At 36.6% G+C, this 19,757-nt stretch overlaps 1 protein-coding gene across 2 annotated transcripts in view; it reads left to right on the top strand.

Annotated features, from left to right (window-relative positions):
* The first annotated feature begins 6,903 nt into the window (after positions 1-6,903).
* Positions 6,904-19,757, top strand: part of LOC137237343 (acyl-CoA Delta-9 desaturase) — a 40,791-nt gene continuing 27,937 nt past the window's right edge. Inside the window, exon 1 of one of the 2 annotated variants that reach the window (XM_067760866.1) lies at positions 6,904-7,286. The gene's annotated coding sequence lies outside the window, so the exon portion shown is untranslated. The remainder of the gene's footprint in view (positions 7,287-19,757) is intronic. The other variant, XM_067760865.1, reaches the window with a different exon arrangement.

The following is a 19,757-nucleotide window of genomic DNA, read 5'->3' as shown; positions in this document are numbered from 1 at the left end:
CGTAACACAAAAAAAAAACAAACAAAACAAAAAAAAAATTCACCTAGACTGGTACAAGTAGATACATTTATAAGCTTCACACGGTTAATATATAAAAACAGTTTTTGATTTTAGCACCTACTGCGTTTCCTGAACCATTTCCGCTATATTTGTTTTTTTTTGCAACTCGCTTACAAAATATTAAAACTTATTTAGTTATCTTCGAACTTAAACTCTGAAGACGGCATATCGTCTAAGCCAACAATAATTACACACAAACAAATATACTTTAAAGTGCTAGAAGGCACACAATTTGCAACAAATAAGCAAATATAAACAAATAATGATATATTAAGAAACAAAGAAACAAACCAAATAGTAAACTAAGCAATAAATGGTGCCGAAAAAGCAATTAAGTGTTAACATTTTAGAACTGTAACACTTTGATAATATTTACCAAAAACAAAACTAAGATAGTTATTGGCTATTCCCATCATTAAGTTTGATTTTAACGTTTTTTTTTGGCAACACAAGTATACATACATACATACATACGTACATAAATATATGCTTCAAAGGTAATCGTACATTCATTCATATATTGATATTTAATTTGAAGTTATAAAGATTTGTCAATGAATGGTTTTATTTGTGCATATTTTATCCCTGACATTCTTAAGCATTAACACTACACTCATCCACACATACATATGCATATGTTTATGCGTGTTGAGTAAAAATCTAGCATACCTGCACTTAATTTTGATAACTTCTTAATTTATAAGTAGTTTTTGCTATTCTTTTATTTCTTTTTCTCTTTTTTCTCCATTTCATTTTGTCAGAATTGATTTTTAAACCTTAAATGCAAATTAGCTAAATTTGAGATGACAACATGGAAACAATCTTAAGTTCATGTCATGTGACCACTGTCTCTTTCGATTGACCAACTAACCTAAAGGTATAATTAAAAATAATTAAAACAAGTAAGGAAGTCTAAGTTCGGGTGAAACCGAACATTACATACCCAGCTGTACACTTGAAATGCTGTTTTTGTTTGTTTTGTGTGCTTAATAGTGTTGCAAGGCTGCGCAATAATACATATAGATACATATGGTTCTATTATGAACTAAATTTTCTTCGAGTTATGGCTCCTGAAGCATAGAAAATTGCTTAGTCATAAAAGGGGCAGTGCCACTCCCACTTTTCAAAATTTGAAGTTTTTCCTATTTATTGTTATACATTCACTTGGGAAATGAAATACCATTGATATAAAGCCACTTTTTGCAAAGATATGCCTTATTTTATTCGTCCACGACCCTTTTAAAGATCTTTTATATAAAAGTGGGCGTGGTCCTTAACCGATTTCGTTAATTTTTCTTCAAAGCATTCCCTATAGTAAAGGCAACCTCTCTGCCGAATTCTGTTACCATAGGTTCAACGATTTTTGATTTATGATTGTAAAATTGATTTTATCACAAGTGGGCGATGCCATGCCCATTTTAAAAGTTTTTTTCAAATTTTTATCAATAGTCTCAATACCAGTCCACACGTCAAATGGGTATATTATTTACTAAATAATCAGGTTTTTTGTGTTTTCCAAAATGTTATATGTATAAAAAGTGGGTGTGGTTATCACCCGATTTCGCTCATTTTCAATACCAATATATTCTGGGTCCAGGTAAGCTCGTGTACCAAATTTGGTGTAGATGTCTAAATATTTACTCAAGTTATCGTTAACACGACAGACGGACAAACGGACATGGCTAAATAAATTTTTTTTTCGATACTAATGATTTTGATATATGGAAGTCTATATCTACCTCGATTCCTTTATATCTGTACAACCAACCGATATCCAATCAAAGTTATAATACCCTGTGTACAAGTAAAGCTGGGTATAAAAAACAAAAAAAAAAAAAAAACAGAATGGAAAAGATTTTTTTAATGTTAAATTCTCTTGACATTAAAACTCGTAAATCCGTTACTTTATATTACAAAAACAAAAAGTACAAAAGATGTAAATACATATGTATGAATATTTGTTTATATATACATATTTTGGAATGTTTAGGCTGTGACCGGAAGAAGGTATATTTTTTAGTTAACAGCAGCAGGAGGCTTCAAGAGACAGCAGTGAGTTTCTCTGTGATATTACTACCTTGTTAGGATAAAAAAAAACCCCGCGAAAATCGTGCCACTTATCCCTAAAGAGAATGGTTTGCGAATGATCTATTCTGCCTGCTGTGGGGTATAATTAATTCCCTCTACTCCCTTTTTCAGACAGTTGGGATTAGTCAATCTGAAAATCTCTGTAACCGATTTCAGTGATTGAAAATACTATATTACATCAGAGTTTTTTTCGCTATTACTCCGGTCTGAACATGAACAGAACATGGAGCAGACCCGCAGCATAAAAAAGTGATAACATTTATTATGCTCTGCAACGAGCTACGTCGTGTTTCAGAGCGGAGTAAATAGCATAATAAAAACGTCAAACGCTATTTATGCAAATCGATAAATTTTGATAAAAAGGCGATAATTTTTCGACAAAAAATCGATAACACGCCAATAACGAATTCGTAACACTTCGATAACAAATCACTAATTTTTCGATAACAAATAGATAACGTTTTGAAAACATAACGATAAATAATCGATATCTTCACGACAGATAATCACGTTAATGTAGTAATGATGATAATTATAAAGAGAAGACCAAGACGGAAGCAAAGGCCCGGAATTGAAGCTAATGAAGCGTACCACTAAGTGTGTCTCCTTTTAAATTATTGGCTATGTGGTACATCTAGACTGTTTATGCCCACGGTACAAAACATAAGATATGGTGTCTAAGTCAAAAATCTGAAATTTTAAAGCTATGCTATTAAATTTTATTTGCACTACTCACCATTGCATTAGCAGTTAGCAACTTCGAGGATTTTACTGAGTAACAACACTTTGGCAAGAAAGCGGACGCGTTTAAAATTTCCTGAATTTGATTGCTTATTGAGTTCAGTTCATCATATAAAATAAAAAAGAAATTATGGTTTAATTTTAGTATAATACTTAAGTTCAAAAATATTCTATAGCAATAATTCCGATATGATTCCTGAACAGCATCGAAGTGACTGCGAAAACAAGTCCGAGACGGGCCGGAATAGTCTCTAATTAATCTCTAAAATAATCTAAAAAAAAGCATATAGTTAGCTTAATGTGAAAATGTGCTAAGTCACTTTTTACGAATTTTACAGAAGACGAAAAAAACTGAATAATTTTTGAAATAACCTTTTTTTCAAAACTGTGAGTGAGGATACCTTAGTTGCAATACTTTTGAGTGTAGAAGCTTTGAAAAAGATAAATAAAAATCATGTATGCTAACCCAGCAGTTATTTTATGACTTAGCACAATTTCCTCACTCAAAACAAACTTTTTCTCTTGACTTAGCACTTTTTACTCAATATGTTTCCCCATCACTCCTCCCCTTTAATGATTGAAATATAACACTAAAACTATATATTTCACAAAAAATAATATTTATTTGTGAAATTATTTCTAACTATTGGCGGCCACCGTGGTGTGATGGTAGCGTGCTTCGCCTACCACACCGAATGCTCTGGGTTCACACCCCGGGCAAAGCAACATCAAAATTTTAGAAATAAGGTTTTTCAATTAGAAGAAAATTTTCCTAAGCGCCGCCGCTCCTCGGCAGTGTTTGACAAGCACTCCGAGAGTATTTCTGCCATGAAAAGCTCTCAGTGAAAACTCATCTGCCTCGCAGATGCCATTCGGATTCGGCATAAAACAAGTAGGTCCCGTCCCGCCAATTTGTAGGAAAAATTAAAAAAAAAGGAGCACGACGTAAATTGGAAGAGAAGCTCGGCCTAAAATCTCTTCGGAAGTTATCGCGCCTTACATTTATTTATTTATTTTATTTCTAACGGTTCTGATCTGGACCCTTTTGCCGGATGGTGCGTAGACAATAACTTATTTTTAAATTCAAACAAATGCTTTGTTGTGTCTTATTCCATTAAGACAACTGCCACATACTTTATCTACAAACTAAATGCTAAATCTCTTAATCGCTGTCAAGAGAGTAAAGACTTGGTTGTAATTTTTGACTCCAAACTCTCTTTTTCTAGTCACATTAATTTCGTTGTTTCAAATTTTTTTTGCAATGGTTGGGTTCAGTAGACGTAACACCAGAGACTTTAAGGACCCTATGACGTTGAAGGCACTTTATATATCCTTGGTCAGAAGTGGTATTGAATATAGCTCAATAATATGGAATCCTTTCTATGAATCTAGCTCCTATAAAATTGAGAAAGTTCCAAAAATTTTTACAAAATTGCTTTACGTATGCTTCACTGGCCAGACGGCTTCCCATCACATACCACCAGGTGCAAATTGCTTGATCTTCAGGCTTTGCATGACAGAAGAACTTTTATCTCACTCATGCTTGCCTACAATGTAATAAACTTTAGCAGAATTGCTCTGATTTATCTAATTTGTTCATTCCATATATTCCGCTGCATGATATTCGGCATAATAGATTATTTATCGAAATAACTCATAAAACGAATTATGCTATGAATGAACCTATAGTTAGGACTATAAATCTAACAAATCGATTCAGTGGTGTTATTAATTTTAATAACAGCTTATATAAGTTTAAGCTTGAATTGTTTTCTATTTTTAACTAGTCTGTAAGAAAGCATGGAGTTATCGACATGTAAGAATTGAAGTAGATCATAGTCAGCGCAAAGCATTTATCATACACCAAAGGCATGTATCAATTGGGTAAATTCCATTTCAAGGGGTTACCACCACAATATATAGCTTCTCCAACCCAATTTTCAACTCACCTAACCGTGGAAAATCCTGTTTCATTGACAGCCGAGGCTCTGGCGACCACAAGTTCCTCATGGAACTAGGGGGTGGGAGGGCGCGATGGCCTAGAAGGTTTAATGTAGTCATATAAATCGTTCCCGAGATAGTGGAGCTAGTAGTAACTTAATAGTGCTTTGTTACCGGAACGTACCGGATCTATATCCGGCAAAGGGCCATCAACATCGGTAACACTCCCCAAAGCCTTGGGGGAGTGTCTTTATAGTTAATACAACAACAACAACAAAGCATTTACTTTTAGACCGGATGAATTAAATAAATAAATAAAATGCGTGCAGAAAGAAATGACTAGTAATTCAGATTGATATAATTTACAGGTTGACTTAGCACATTTTTTTTACAGCTGACGACTTAGCACATTCACATATCATTGCCCACAGCACGCAAAAATGAAAAATTTAAATATTTTTTTTTTGTGATCGATATATGTATTTTGAATTCAGTTTTAAAACTGCATCAAAATACAATTTTTCAAAAAAGTGACTTAGCACATTTTCACATTAAGCTAACGATATGATCCCTTAACTATCATGAAATGGTTTTGGCGATACTATTACGAAAGCATCCAAGAAACTGGCCCGAAACAGTCCTGAAAAGATCTGGATCACATATCCAAAATGGTTCAGAAAATGTCCAAAAAATCTTGAAATAACCCCTTACTAATCCTTAAAAGGTCACAAAATAGTCCTGAAATTATTCCGAACTCAATCCTGTTAAGTTTCCGAAATAATCCTAAAGTAATCTATAAATAGTGCCAAATAGTGTTCCCAAGAAGTCCCAAACATATCCTTAAACAAAGCAGAAATAGTTCGAAATAGTTCTCAACGCAGTTCCGAAAATAGTCCCTAAATAATCTTGAAATGATCATGAAATAATATAAATACAGAGAAAACAGTCCCGAAATAGATCTCAACACAGTTTCCAAACTATTGCGAAAACAATCCCGAAAGAATCCTAAGATGATCGCGAAATAATAGAGATACAGAGAAATTTCTGTTGTGATCCTTGTATCCTTTTGTAGAATTATACCGAAATAGCATTCCATATTATCGTAAAATTATTCCGGATGTGACACTATCAAGTTTTAATATAATTTTTCTAGGAGAAATAAGTAAAGGTTGCGTTGTCACGATTTATAAAAATTATGAAAGGAAAAGTGGACGGGGTATTTCTGGGAGAGGGTTGTGCTACCCAGATACCAAATATTATTGCTATATGACAAAAACATGTAGAGTGAAAGTAGAAATGGGGAGCGGGAGGGAAGTATCTGCAAACTTTTCCAAAACTGTTATACTTTTTTAAGGCTCTTTTTAAGCCATTAATATCAGCCCTCAGCCCATCCTACTCGAAAAAAATAAAATTATAGCCAGTAAATCTTTACACACTAACTCTGTATTAAATTTTATCGAAATCTGTGTAGCCGTTCCGATAAGATTGATTCTTCCAGACTATTGGCTATCAGCGGGGAAAAATTTCATTTAAATCCGTCAATTCTTTCTCAGGTGATTGAGTCACAAAGATAAACATTGAACTTGTGTACAAATATCCAAAATTTCACATTTATTAAATAAAAAAAAAAAAAACAAATAGGGTAATACCAAACTTACTAGTACAACCAGGTATAAAATTATGTTCATTTAGTAGTAAAAACGTCTGATGAGGCGATTAGAAAATCCTCGAACTCAATCGACTGAACAATCGTCAAATTAGACATCATTAACAAAAACACACCACCATCCTAACAATCCGAACAAAAGCTCGAAAAACAACAAAGTTTAAACCCAGACTTCTCGCCAAAAACACTCTCGCACACATATATGAATATAAACATGGAAGTTTGCTCACAGTGCATTTAGCGAACGCGCTAAATAAAACTAAACATATGAACAAGAACTACGAAATCTATACATAAACAAGCAAACATATAAAATAAAAGAATACACGAATACATTTAAACATAAAAGCCAGCTCACTAATCACAAAAAGACAGCGCACATTTGAATTGTCTTTAAAATTCGGTGTAATTATTTCTAGGCAAACTGTTTGTCTACTGACTTCATAGAGTCAACAACGAACGCACTGATCGCCGGCAACGACGACGACGTACACGACACATAAAAACAGTGCGAACGAGTATTTTCTAAAATTCTGTTCTAAGTTGTGACGCGGTTGCGTTAGATTATCCTTACGCGTGGAGAGAATTTGCTGTAAAAAAGGTGTGGCGTAAAAAAATGTTAAAATATTATTGATTTTTTTAAACATATATTAAAAAAAAAAAATATTTATAAAAACTGTGCCAAGAATTTGATAAATTGCTTTTTTGCAATTCCTCAATGTGAATTTCGCAAAGCAAAAGGACTGAAAAAAAAATATTTTTTAAAACAAGGGGGAAAAAATTATTAAAGGTGAGAAAATTGAAAATGTGCATGAAGAGAACTGATTAAATGTTGAACTGTGAAACAAATAAATAATAAAATTAGGAAAATATTTCGAAACATTCCTTGCGTTAAAAAGTATAGAGAAATGACAGTTGAAATTAGTGTGAAAAAAGTAATCGAAGTGATTTAAACTTTATATGCCTTAGTGTGTATAAACAAAATATAAAAACCGATTGAACGATTGAAGTATGACCATTATACTGGGTCGATTTATTAACGGATACTGCGCCATCGATGGCGATATCGGTTAACTTTCGTCCATACAAATCAACCCTGGTTAATGACTATCATATTTTCTCTTGGGATTCTAAGCTACAGTAAAAGCTGAACCCATGGTGTTCAGGCCATATTGAGAGTAGTTTTTTCTTCTTCTTCTTTTGTCCCAAAGTTCAAATCAAGAAACAGAACTGGAAAATGGTTCCTTATGATCCCCTACACTAACAGCAAGATCAGCTTCCGAGTATTTGGTGAAGCGTTGTATTGCAAGGAAATAGTTTCGGGTTTAGCTGACTTGAAAATTGATAAAGAATTTCAGAGCTTCGATGATACTCAAGTTAAATTATTTAAGCGATTTTTTTATAAAAACAGGGCAGCTGATAATTGCCGCCACCAAACCAAATTTGGTTTGAAATTTATATTATACCGGTTATCGTGAAAACGAGCAGAGCATGGTTTGAATTGAAACCAAAGAAGTCTGCACTTGCTTAAAAAAAAAAAAAAATTTCCTCTCCGTCGACATGTTTCGAGTCCAACTGCTTTGAATCAGAGTTCTGCGCCCTACCCATTGAACTATCAAATCTGTATAACAATACATATCATAAAATACTTCATTTGTACCACAAAATGTTGTGAGAAATTACACATCACCACCCTTCACATATTTAGAAACAACTTTTTCAATTAGCCTAAAACTTTTTTTTAAATAGGTCTCCTTTTGGCAGTGATTTGGCAAACATACCGAGTTAACTTTTGCCATGAAAAGCTTCTCAGTGAAAACTAATCTGCCTCGTATATGCTGCTCGGAGTCGGCGTAAATCATTTAGGTCCCGTCCCGCCAATTTGTAGGAAAAACAAAAAAGGAGCACGACGCAAATTGGAAGAGAAGTTCAACTAAAATTCGGAGGTTAGCGAGCATTGTATTTTTGTTTTTTTGTTTTGTTTTATAAGTTTAAAATTAAAACCGAATAAAATTGTTCATTGTTAAATAAAAGGCTAGAAAAAATTTAAGTACGAATTTCAACAGTCTAGTCTTCTAAAAAATTAGACTAGAGGAATACAGATCACAAATTTCACCATCAGCATTTTTGTTAGAGCACAATTGAAATTATTGAATTCAAAACTTTAATAGTTTATATAAAAATAAAATTACACCCCTAATTATAAAAGTGAGAAATTAAGTGACGGCAATATTTTCGGAAATTAGCACGTTCCATTCCACAGGTCCATTATTTCAGTTAGGATTCTCTATTTGGTTTTAAAAGTTACTGTATTCTGCTCTTCTTTGAATTAATCTGCACTTATTTTGAGCTCAGTGAATAGACCTAATTTTTCGCCCAAGATTGCTTCGGACAACTGGCTGTGATAATTCAAAAATTGATAATAAAATTGAAAAATATTTTTTTCTACCAAATTTTGTTTTAATTTCCAATATATAAATAAATAAAATAATTATACCTTTCATGAACATGAAATGGTATATTAACTTTGGTCCGATGTTTGTAACGTTAAGAAATATAGCAGATAGACTCACCATTAAGTATACCGAATTGATCAGGGCGACGAAATGAGTTGATATAGCCATGTCCGGCTGTTTCTTTGAATGCAAACTAGTTCCTCAAATATTGAGATATCTCAATGAAATTTGACACAAGGACATATTTTTGTATTATATTAGAGATTTGTCGGATCGTTCAGATAAGACGATTTTGGTCATTCCTGCCGCAATTTAGAAAGTATAAACGTGAAACTCGGTGATATTTTTTCTAATATATCATAGAAGATATCCTGAAAAAATCACTTTGATTGGAGCTATATATAGTTATATCCCATACAACCGCTCGTTCAGATAGAAAGATTTTTGGCCATTTCTCCCTTAATTTAGAAAGTATAAACCGGAAACTCGGTGATATATATTTCAATATATCATAGAAGATTTTCTGAAAAAATCACTTTGATCGGAGCTATATATAGTGTATATCCCAAACAACCGATCGTTCAGATAGAAAGATTTTTAGGCATTTCTCCCTTAATTACCAATTAAAAAACGGTAAACTTGGTGATATTTATTCTTATATATCATAGAAGATTTCCTGAAAAAATCACTTTGATCGGCGCTACATATATATAGTATATACCTATCCCCTACAACTGATCGTTCAGATAGAAAGATTTTTACCCATTTCTCCCTTAGTTTCTAATATAAAAACGTAAAAATTGGTGATATATATTCTAATATATCATAGAAAATTTCCTGTAAAAATCATTTCGATCGGAGTTATATATAATATATATCCCATACAACCGATCGTTCAGATAAGGGGGATTTTTTATCTTATATTTATCTTAACAATCGTTTAGGTATGTACATCTGTTCACTATATATTTCTTATTTTATACAGCCGATTATTTGGAGATTACGAATGGGATAGGGTTATTGTTCAACCCCATTCATGAAAGGTATGAAGTCTTCGGCACAGCCGAAAGTGACGTGTGGAACATTTTAACCCATCTTTGACTAAAATTTTAATTGATTTTTCTCAAACTAGTTATTTAGGAAGATTTCAGATTTATCGCTTAAAGTTAAATACTTGTTGGATACAAAACGAATGAAATAGAAAACGTAGACTACGTTCACATATCTTATCTACAATAAATCACCAATAGTTAAGGTAGACTTTCACTTATGTCCCATCACTAGGAACAAGAACCTGTAAAATTTTCACGATTATCGAAGGGAAAAAGTTATTTGTGAAATCTCGTTATTTAGGTATGAAAATGAAGATAGTCTCGTTATAAGTAGACAAGGTCTTAGGTGGTTAAATATATTAAGAAAATTAGCCATGTGACGGGTGAAACCACTCGCCTGTGTAAGTAAATAACTTCAATTCCCAATTTCAGAAAAACTGTAAAAATCTTTTCAAAATTGCTGTACCATATGTTTTAACGAAAAACTTAGATATAATTTGTACTTCAACCTAACTTGTATATTTTGCAAAACAAAAACCTAAACTTATTTTAGTTTGTGACGGTTGAGACAAGTTACATTGGAAGCAAAAGATGTGTGAGTAATTTCAAATAAAAAGGTTATTGAAATCGGATTCCTATAGATAAAGTAGGTTAGGTTAGGTTGAAGTGGCTACCACGAGTGCGCTCAAGGGCCCGTGATATTAGGCCCGTTGTGAGATGATTAGTATATCTGTTTCATTTTTTTTAACCAATTAGCAAACAATCATGTAATTTTTTTTTTTCACCCGAGGTGTCGACTTGAAATATTAATTCAACCGCTAGTAACAAATAACACAGTCACATTTATCAGAACCACGTCCCTTTTCAAAGAAAAAATTGATCGTCAAAAATCGGTATTTTTTGGTAATTTTCGTTATTATAAGCAAGTTTTTTCGAGACTTACGATGCTAAAAGTACTGTCGAAATATTTTCTAAAAAAGCGTTTTGCCAAAACTACCCTCCAGAAGAGACGGGAGATAGTTACGCCAAGCGACAGTTGTACACAAGAGGTTTAATGACAACCTCTTAGGTGGTGCTAATCGTATGCGGATCGGGACAGTTGGTAGCCACACTCGTACCTTATTTTAAATTGTTTAAAGTAAACGACCAAAGGCAGCAGCTATTTCAGAAACACCTATGTCTGAACCAGTTGAGAACATATTCACAAGGTCAGCATGATTGCCACTTCGTAGGTCATCACAATGTAAAAGTGTTAGCTAAAAGCACTGCGAAGGAACAGCATTAGAACTAGTGCCGTCTACTAATGCTTCACTTCTACGCTAGTTCGGAACTAGTGCGATTTGCTGCAGGCTAATTTTGTTTAATGTTATTGCTAGATAACACTGGATCACAAATTTCAATTTTTTTTTCTGCACCAGAGATGCCATTATGAAATTCCTATGTAAAATCACCCCCTGATTTCGAGAATCAAAGTTATTTTTAATTCTATGGTAACGTTTTTGAGATGTTTGCGAATAACGGTTTTTTCCAAAACAAAAAAAACAAAAAAATCTGCAAAAACTAACTAACTGATATACGAATCCTAAGACATATGTACTAGTAGGATACTTAAGTATTAAACGTGAATATTTACATGAATGCTTATAACTTTTTTATTAGTTCATCGATTTTGTTGAATAAAAGCTTATTTTTTGTAATAAAACATAGCTTAGAGAGAAAAAAACAAATCTGCAAAAAAATAAAAAGTTTTCGAGATCCTTCCTCGCAAAGTACAATTTTTTTTTATATTTTTACAAAAAAAAAAATGGAAAAAATCCGTAATGATTGTCGTTATCTTTCAATCTGCAGGGCCTAGCAAAAAGTGTTGTATGCAAAGTTTTTAAAAAATTTTATTGCCTTTTAAAAGCTTCAAACCGTTTTAGAATTGCTCAATTCGTTCTTGAGATATATATGATTAAGTGGACCCAATTTTTTTTTTTTTTTTTGAAAAAAACCGTTATTCGTAAATATCTCAAAAACCTTACCACAGAATTAAAAATAACCTTGATTTTCAAAATCAGGGGGTGATTTTACATAGGAATTTGATAGTGGCGTCTCTGGTTCATTTTGACTGTAAACCAGTGTAATCAGTGTTATGCACTTATTCCAAACTGTTTGACCTCTGACATACTCAACAACCGATTTTGTGAATTGTGAGCCCTTCTAGAGCGAAAAACAAGAGAAGGATAGGATAGGTTAGGTGGTAGCTGCCCTGATAAGGATAGCTCACTTGAACAACACAAAGGTCCGTTGTGATACCACATACACCAAAAATAACGGTGACTTAGATCTAGCTACTTAGAGAATCGTTGGGTAGCAACGATAAAGCTCCGAATGATACCGATCTCAACTTTGGATATATCCTTGGGAGATCCAAGTGAGTCGCGACCGAAGTACTTTCGCCTAGTTCTGGCAAAAGCTGGACAATCAAGCATAAAGTGATTTGGTGATTCCACCTCATCATCCTCCATACAGCTGCAGCAGGATGGAGTTTCCAGTATATTGAGACGTACCGCATGGATACCCATGGGACAGTGCCCTGTCAAAACCCCAATGACCATTGATAGGTGAGCCTTAGTGAACCCAATTATTTCAGCAGACCTCCTGCCATCCACTTTTGGCCAGAAAGATCTTGCTACCCTGCAAGATGTGGTATCCGCCCAACGTTTGCTGAGCTTATTCGGGGCCCATCTATGGAGGAGCAATCCACAGGTGGCCAGCGGGATCCCGAAATCCCTACAGCCATCTTCATCCGGTTCAACTGTACCGATGCGGGCTAATAGATCCGCTTGACAGTTACCCGGGATATCACTATGGCCCGGGACCCAGATAATCTTAATTGTAAAATAATTCGATGCAATCGCAAGCGAGGTCAGGCACTCCCAGACCACCCTTGATCGCACTGTAGTTGAGCTCAAGGCCTTGATAGCCGCTTGGCTATCAGAGTAGATGTTAAATTCCCTAACCGTGGTAGCACTGGATAGCATTCCATCCACGGCATCCTTAATCGCAGCAATTTCCGCTTGGAATACACTGCAGTGATCAGCCAACTTAAACTTGCGGCTTAAATTTAGCTCTTGACAAAAGACCCCCCACCAACCTTTCCATCCAGCTTTGACCCATCCGTGAAGAAGTTAACCGGTCCCATGCCCCAGATAATTCCTTTTCCCCAATCCTCTCTCTCTGGAATAACTGGGGTGAAGGTTGTATAGGGAGCAGTTATCGGCATACAGTAGTCCGTTCTGTCCGGGATGAAGTCGAAACTGGTAAGAAGGCTAGAGTGTCCGCGGTCAGAAAGTCTGTATCCCATATCACGAAGCCTTACCAACGACCTTGCCGCGGCCGCCTTTCCCGCAATATCTACTGGGTATATGTTCAGCATGACGTTCAGTGCCAAGGTAGGTGTTGTTCTGAGAGCGCCACTGATACCAATCAGCGCCGTCCGTTGCACTGACACTAACATTTTGGAGGTGTTCGCCGTGTCCAGTGCTTTCCACCAGACCAGCACCGCATATAGCAGAATCGGTTTGACCACCATCTCATAAAGCCAGTGTACTATTCTTGGCGAGAGTCCCCATCTCTCCCCGATAGCTCCTCTGCAGCAGTACAAGGCAATGGCGGCCTTCCTGGCCCGATCTTCCACATTGGGTCTCCAGGACAGTTTCTTGTCCAAAACAATCCCCAAATATTTAACCCTATCAGAAAGTACCAACGGTACCCCTCCAATCAATCGAGGGAGTTCTGAAATCGGGCATCTTATATCTCCTTGTGAAAAGGACCAATTCCGTTTTTCCCGGGTTGACCGCCAATCCACATGATTCAGCCCACCTAGCCACAGTATCCAGGTAGCCCTGCAGAACATCGCGCAGGGTGCCCAGAAATTTGCCTCTGACTAGGATAGCGAGGTCATCTGCATAGGCAACCACCCGACAACCATTGGCTTCCAGCTCCACAAGAAGCTCGTTGACTACCACAACCCAGAGGAGAGGAGATAGGACACCCCCCTGTGGCGTGCCCCTGCACACCTTCCTCTTAATTATGGCCCCTCCCCACTCCGCTGCGACAATTCTCCCGCATAGAAGTTTGCTAATAAATTCAACCAGAGCCGCCTCGACTCCAAAACCCACCAGAGCTCTTTCGATTGCCCCCGGTAAGACATTGTTAAAAGCTCCCTCGATGTCTAGAAAGGCACCCAGAGCATACTCTTTGTGTTCTAGGGACCCCTCTATTTGCTTTACAATCGAATGGAGAGCCGTTTCCGTCGATCTGCCCTTGCAGTACGCATGCTGTGAAGCCGACAGTAACCCCCGAGGTATCCTTTCCCGTAGGTACAGGTCAGTCAACCGCTCAAACGTCTTAAGAAGAAACGACGAGAGACTGATTGGCCTGAAATCCTTAGGTGACACATGAGAGCTTCTGCCGGCCTTCGGAATGAAAATAACCCTAACCGTGTGCCAAGACTTCGGGATATAGTTAAGCCTGAGGCAGTTAGTATATATGATGGCCAACCAGCGGCAGGAAATCCCCAAAGACCTTTGAAGCTGCGCAGGAATGATTCCATCCGGGCCCGGAGACTTATAGGGCTTGAACGACCCTATAGCCAATTTGACTTTCCCGTATTGGAATGGCAGGCATTTCTGCATGGCCAACGACCGCCGTCCATGCAGGCGAAGATCCCTGCGCAACTGGGGCATCGGGAAAATGATTGTCCAGTAAAAGCCTTAGGGACTCCTCGCTACTCATCGACCAGTCCCCACCATCATCTCTCAGATACCCCAGAGGAGCGGGGTTCCTAGAGAGTATTTTTCTAAATCTCGCGGATTCATTGCAGCCTTCTACGTTTTCGCAGAAGCTTCGCCATGCATCTCGCTTGGTTATCCTTATTTCATATTTATAAATCCCCAGACTCACCTTATAGAGCTCCCAGTCCGAGGGTAATTTACTCCTCCTGGCTCTGTTGAAGAGCCGCCGACTGGACGCTCTTAGGTCGTCAAGAGAATCCGACTACCAGGGCGGCTTGCCCTTCCCTCTGTAAGTTTTCAATGGGCAGGACAGCTGAAAGGCGCTATTGCTTGCCGAGGTGAAGTTTTCCACCAGAACGTCTATCTCAGATTCGGACAGGCCCGAACTAATGATAGGCACCGCAGGCAGTAGCTCTCCCAGCTTCCTACAATACAAGTCCCAGTTAGTACTTTTAGGGTTCCTAAAAGATATTTTACCGGGACGTTCTTCGTTCACTGAGAGCTGAATATATCGGTGATCAGAGAAGGAGTGCTCGTTGAGAACCCTCCATCCAGATATCCGACCTTCCAGTTCTCTACTAACCAGGGTGAGGTCCAGGACCTCCTCCCTTACCGCAGTAATAAAAGTCGGGTTATTCCCCCTATTACATATACAAAGTCCCTCATCTACAATAAAAGTAAATAAAGACTCACCTCTAGTGTTGGTATCCGAGCTTCCCCAAATGATATGATGGGCATTAGCATCGGCACCGATGATCACGCCAACACCTCTCCGCCTTGCTTCAGCGGTGATTTCACCCAGTATCGCAGGTGGTGGTCCCTCTACGTCCCCGTGGGGCATGTACGCTGAGACCACCCACATTTCATTACTTCCTCGCTCGAGGCAGACCGTGGTTACGTCAGCATTGCTGAAATTAGAGAGAATAAAAGCTTTAATCTCTTTTTTAACAAGCACACAGGATCTAGGCCTACTTGCCTCTCCATGCACCAAGGTGTTGAATTTTCCAGTCCTTAATCCAGAAATCTTACTGCCGTTACTACTCAGCCACGGCTCCTGGACAAGGACTATATCCACTCCGCCTTTTTCAAGGCAGAGCAACAAATTTGCGGAAGCCGCCTTAGAGTGCTGAAAATTGATTTGACGGATTTCCATCAAAAGCGCTCTTCTTCCGCACCCCATCCTTGGCGGATTCGTATTAGTCTTGTCCATTCTAAAAAAGTCCCCCCTCAAGGCCGCTATCCGGAGCCGATTGTGTAGTCGCCCTTTAACGGTCTCGTGGTTATCTATGCTACGCAGGGAGGCCACGCGAGGGTTGACGCATTACCTTATGAGTAATGCGTTCAGAGCCAGACCGGACGCGAAGCGGGAAAATCTTCAACCGCACCTACACCACCAACTTAACGGCGACGGGAGCCGGAACGTACCTTGAGGCCCGCCACGGTTTTAACGGGACGTGGGCAGGTGCAGCATTAGCCTACCAGCCATTTCGGTAGGGTTTCACCCCGACCTACTAAGTGGCAGAATACCGCACCTACCAGCCCAAAGTCATCAAGTCCAAATTGAATGTCAAATCAAAGCCCTAAAACAGTCCAGTTCGTCACCGTTGTGTACCGATCTTGACTCTTAAAGAGTCCTCCCTCCCCTGAGCTCGGCACAATGACTCAGGGGGTGCGGGTTTTATCGAGTTGTCCTCTCTAGATCCGCCATTATCAGTAGAAGCAGGGGCACCTCGTGCAGGACGTGAAAACCAATCACGCGTGACATTCGTCACTATGGCCGGTCTAAGACTGAAATCAGTCCCTGATCCAGAGCCTGAAACAACTTATGATATCCAAGCCAAGTATCTTAGCCCCCAAAAAAACGAATGAAACAAGAGAAATACCCCTGACAAATTTCAATATAATTTACTCAACAGCTTTTATAGCGTTTTTAAATTTTCTAATTTTAAATGCCTTCCAGGCCCATTTTGAAAAGTTTAAAAGATTTGAAAATTTGTAATGAGTGCATTTATTTCAGTCTATTTATCAAGTTTCATCTGTTTCTGCCATTTTTCGGAATTTATTTATAAATTAGGTGTGGTTACATTCCGATATCGCTCATTTTCAATAGCAATATCTCCTGGAACCTAGCAATCGCGTAGACCAAATTTTCTAAAAAATATCTCGATTCGTTCAGGTAACATTTTAGCATGCGGACGGACGCCCGTATAGACATAGCTCAATCAAACTCATATTCAATACTAATAATTTCAATGTATGGAATCAATATATTGAAAAACAAAATTCATTCTCATATGTGGTAGCTGAGCTAATTGGCAGAAATGAAAGTAATTCTAGAAAAGATAATAAAAAGTAAAAAAAAAACTGATAAATTCTGTTACGTCATTATTCCCCAGTTTAAATAGGTTCTATGCATACATGATGTATGCATGTTAAATGAATGAAAAAGTATGTACGATTCATACTTTTTGAATTGAAACATATTTATTAATACAAAAAGTATGCGTGCTTTATTAGTGAAAAAGTATGAAGAATTCACTATCTCCCGAGTGGAAACAGTTTTATGCATGCATGAAATATGCAGGTTGTATCAATGATCGTATGTTCGTAAAAATACACTTTTTTGAACTTTGTCTGCACCTATAGGGATCTTTGATTTTTTTTATTCTCTTCAAAAGCTTATTCGTATTTATGAAACTTATGTACTCGAAACAGTTATTTCTTTTCGAAAACAACTTCATAATATGAATAACTGATTAGAGATTGTGCGAGGATTAATAACGACCATTTGGCCACATGATGCTTTGCCATCATTGAACTGTTTTGAGGAAAATTTTCATAATCAAAGTTGATGACTTCAAGTCGGGCCATCTGCCAATATATCAATGTTATTGTTATTGTTGCTACATACATATGTAGTATGATTTATTATTGATCAAACATACCTATGGATGTATGTATACATGCTTTTATAGTGCCTTTGTATGCATTCGGTGTTAATACAGCCATTTGCATACAGAAGTAGTCCAAAGGGGGTAATCAGGTATACATGCTTTCTGAGAAACTAAATGTGTTAAATGGAAATGAACGTTCATTTTTACTGACATGGATACATATCTCCAATTCATAACTCAAATATTGCTGTCGCATGCATACATTTCCAAATGGGTCATCAGGCCGCGGTTTTAGACTTAATCGGTGTAATGCCTAATAATTATATAATTAAGTAAGCCATTCTTTGCTTTAAATTTTTCTAAAAATTAAGCTCATTATCTATATGAGCTCATTTTGCGGTGAGTTAAGATAATTACTTTTCCAATAGAAAGCGCTCAACGAATAATCTTGTTCAACAATGTGCACTATATGCATACATAGATCTATATGCACGATGTACGTACTCGTATGTATAAATTAACCTCTTGCTTTAAAGTTCAAATGAAAAAAATCGCAAAAAAAAAACAAGCCCTTGAAGAAAAAATTAGAAACGAAAAAAGAAATAACAAAAAAAAAAACCAAATTTGCTAATGCATGTTTTAATTGCGTTCATTACAACCGCTAAATATTCAAGAAATATTCAATTTCGATTTAAAGAAACAAGCACAAAGAAGCAATCGAATAGAATGTTATATATGTACGTAGTGAACTCTGGCAAAATTAGAACTACAAATAGTAATATGTGCATATAAGTGTATGAATGCATTTTTTAAATTTGATTCGTTTGTATGCAGATTTTATTTGAGTTTTGCATATTGAAATGCAGGCATTTGTAGATCACGTGTTCGTATGTGAATTGCATTGATCCTTGCTCGTATGTATGTGCGAAAATAGTATTTGCATGAACTATATACTTAATTTAGAAAAAATAAACTTACTAGTTACTGATTAGAATTAGAATTTCAAGAAGCCTGCAATTGCTTCGTTTTTTACTGAAAGTAAAATATAAACTGACCCCAACTACATCTAGGTTGGCATGATTTAGACGATAGTTTTGTTAGTTGAGAAAATTCGTAGCCATGGACTTCAAGTCCTGCTGTAAATGGGAAGCACGATATCAATTCTTAGTCGATGTTAAATATTGGTAATTCGATAGATATTGATTGGCTTATTCTTTTGGGGCAAAAGTGAGGTTATTATAAAATATATAAAAAATACAACATAAAGAAGAGTGAAGTAAAACAACTAAACATATCAGAATACCACGTAACAAAACATCAAATATCATTATATAACGTAAAATAAAATAGCATAACGTAACAAGACATAGCATTACAAAAACGTTACTTATACTGTATAGCATGACATAACATGACATAAAATATAATATAACATAGCATTACATAATATAATATAACATAACATAACATAACATAACACACACCATAATATAGCATAACAGCGGATGAGATAACACAAGACAACAAAGCATAAAAAAACTTAACACGATATTACATATGCACATGGTTTTTTATAGGGAGGAAATGGTTTACCCATCTTCGTCTTCTTGTAGCGATGAAGAGATTGTTTGGAAGGTTTTGGGGAGTTTTATCGATGTTGATGGTTTTCTGCCGGATATGGATTCGGCACGTTCCGGAAAATAGCACCATTAAGGTATTAGCTCGAATTGATAAGACCCCGTTAGCGCTCGGCACGGATAGGGGTTTAGAAGTTCTGGCAACTTCTTGAATCCTCGAATAGTTTAGTTCGAGTTGGAGTTTTCGACTTCCTTATACTTTTAGATGGCTATGTATTTAAGTCTAACCTCACGCTAGTGTAAGCATATTGGGACGCCCCCCGTTATGTGGTGGTAGCGTTGTACGTGTACTACAAAGAAGGTCCTGGGTTCAAGTCTCAAGAAATGCAACGTTAAATACTATAGAAAAAGCTTTCCTAAGCGGGGTCGCCACTCGCCAGTAATTTGGAAAACACTACGAGTGTATTTTTGCCATGAAAAGCTTCTCAGCGAAATTTTTTC

The sequence above is a fragment of the Eurosta solidaginis genome, chromosome 1 (genome assembly GCF_040869045.1).
Source record: "Eurosta solidaginis isolate ZX-2024a chromosome 1, ASM4086904v1, whole genome shotgun sequence".
Taxonomy (NCBI): domain Eukaryota; kingdom Metazoa; phylum Arthropoda; class Insecta; order Diptera; family Tephritidae; genus Eurosta; species Eurosta solidaginis.
Note: the sequence above shows the minus strand (reverse complement) of the source record. Positions and strands in the feature narration are given on the sequence as shown.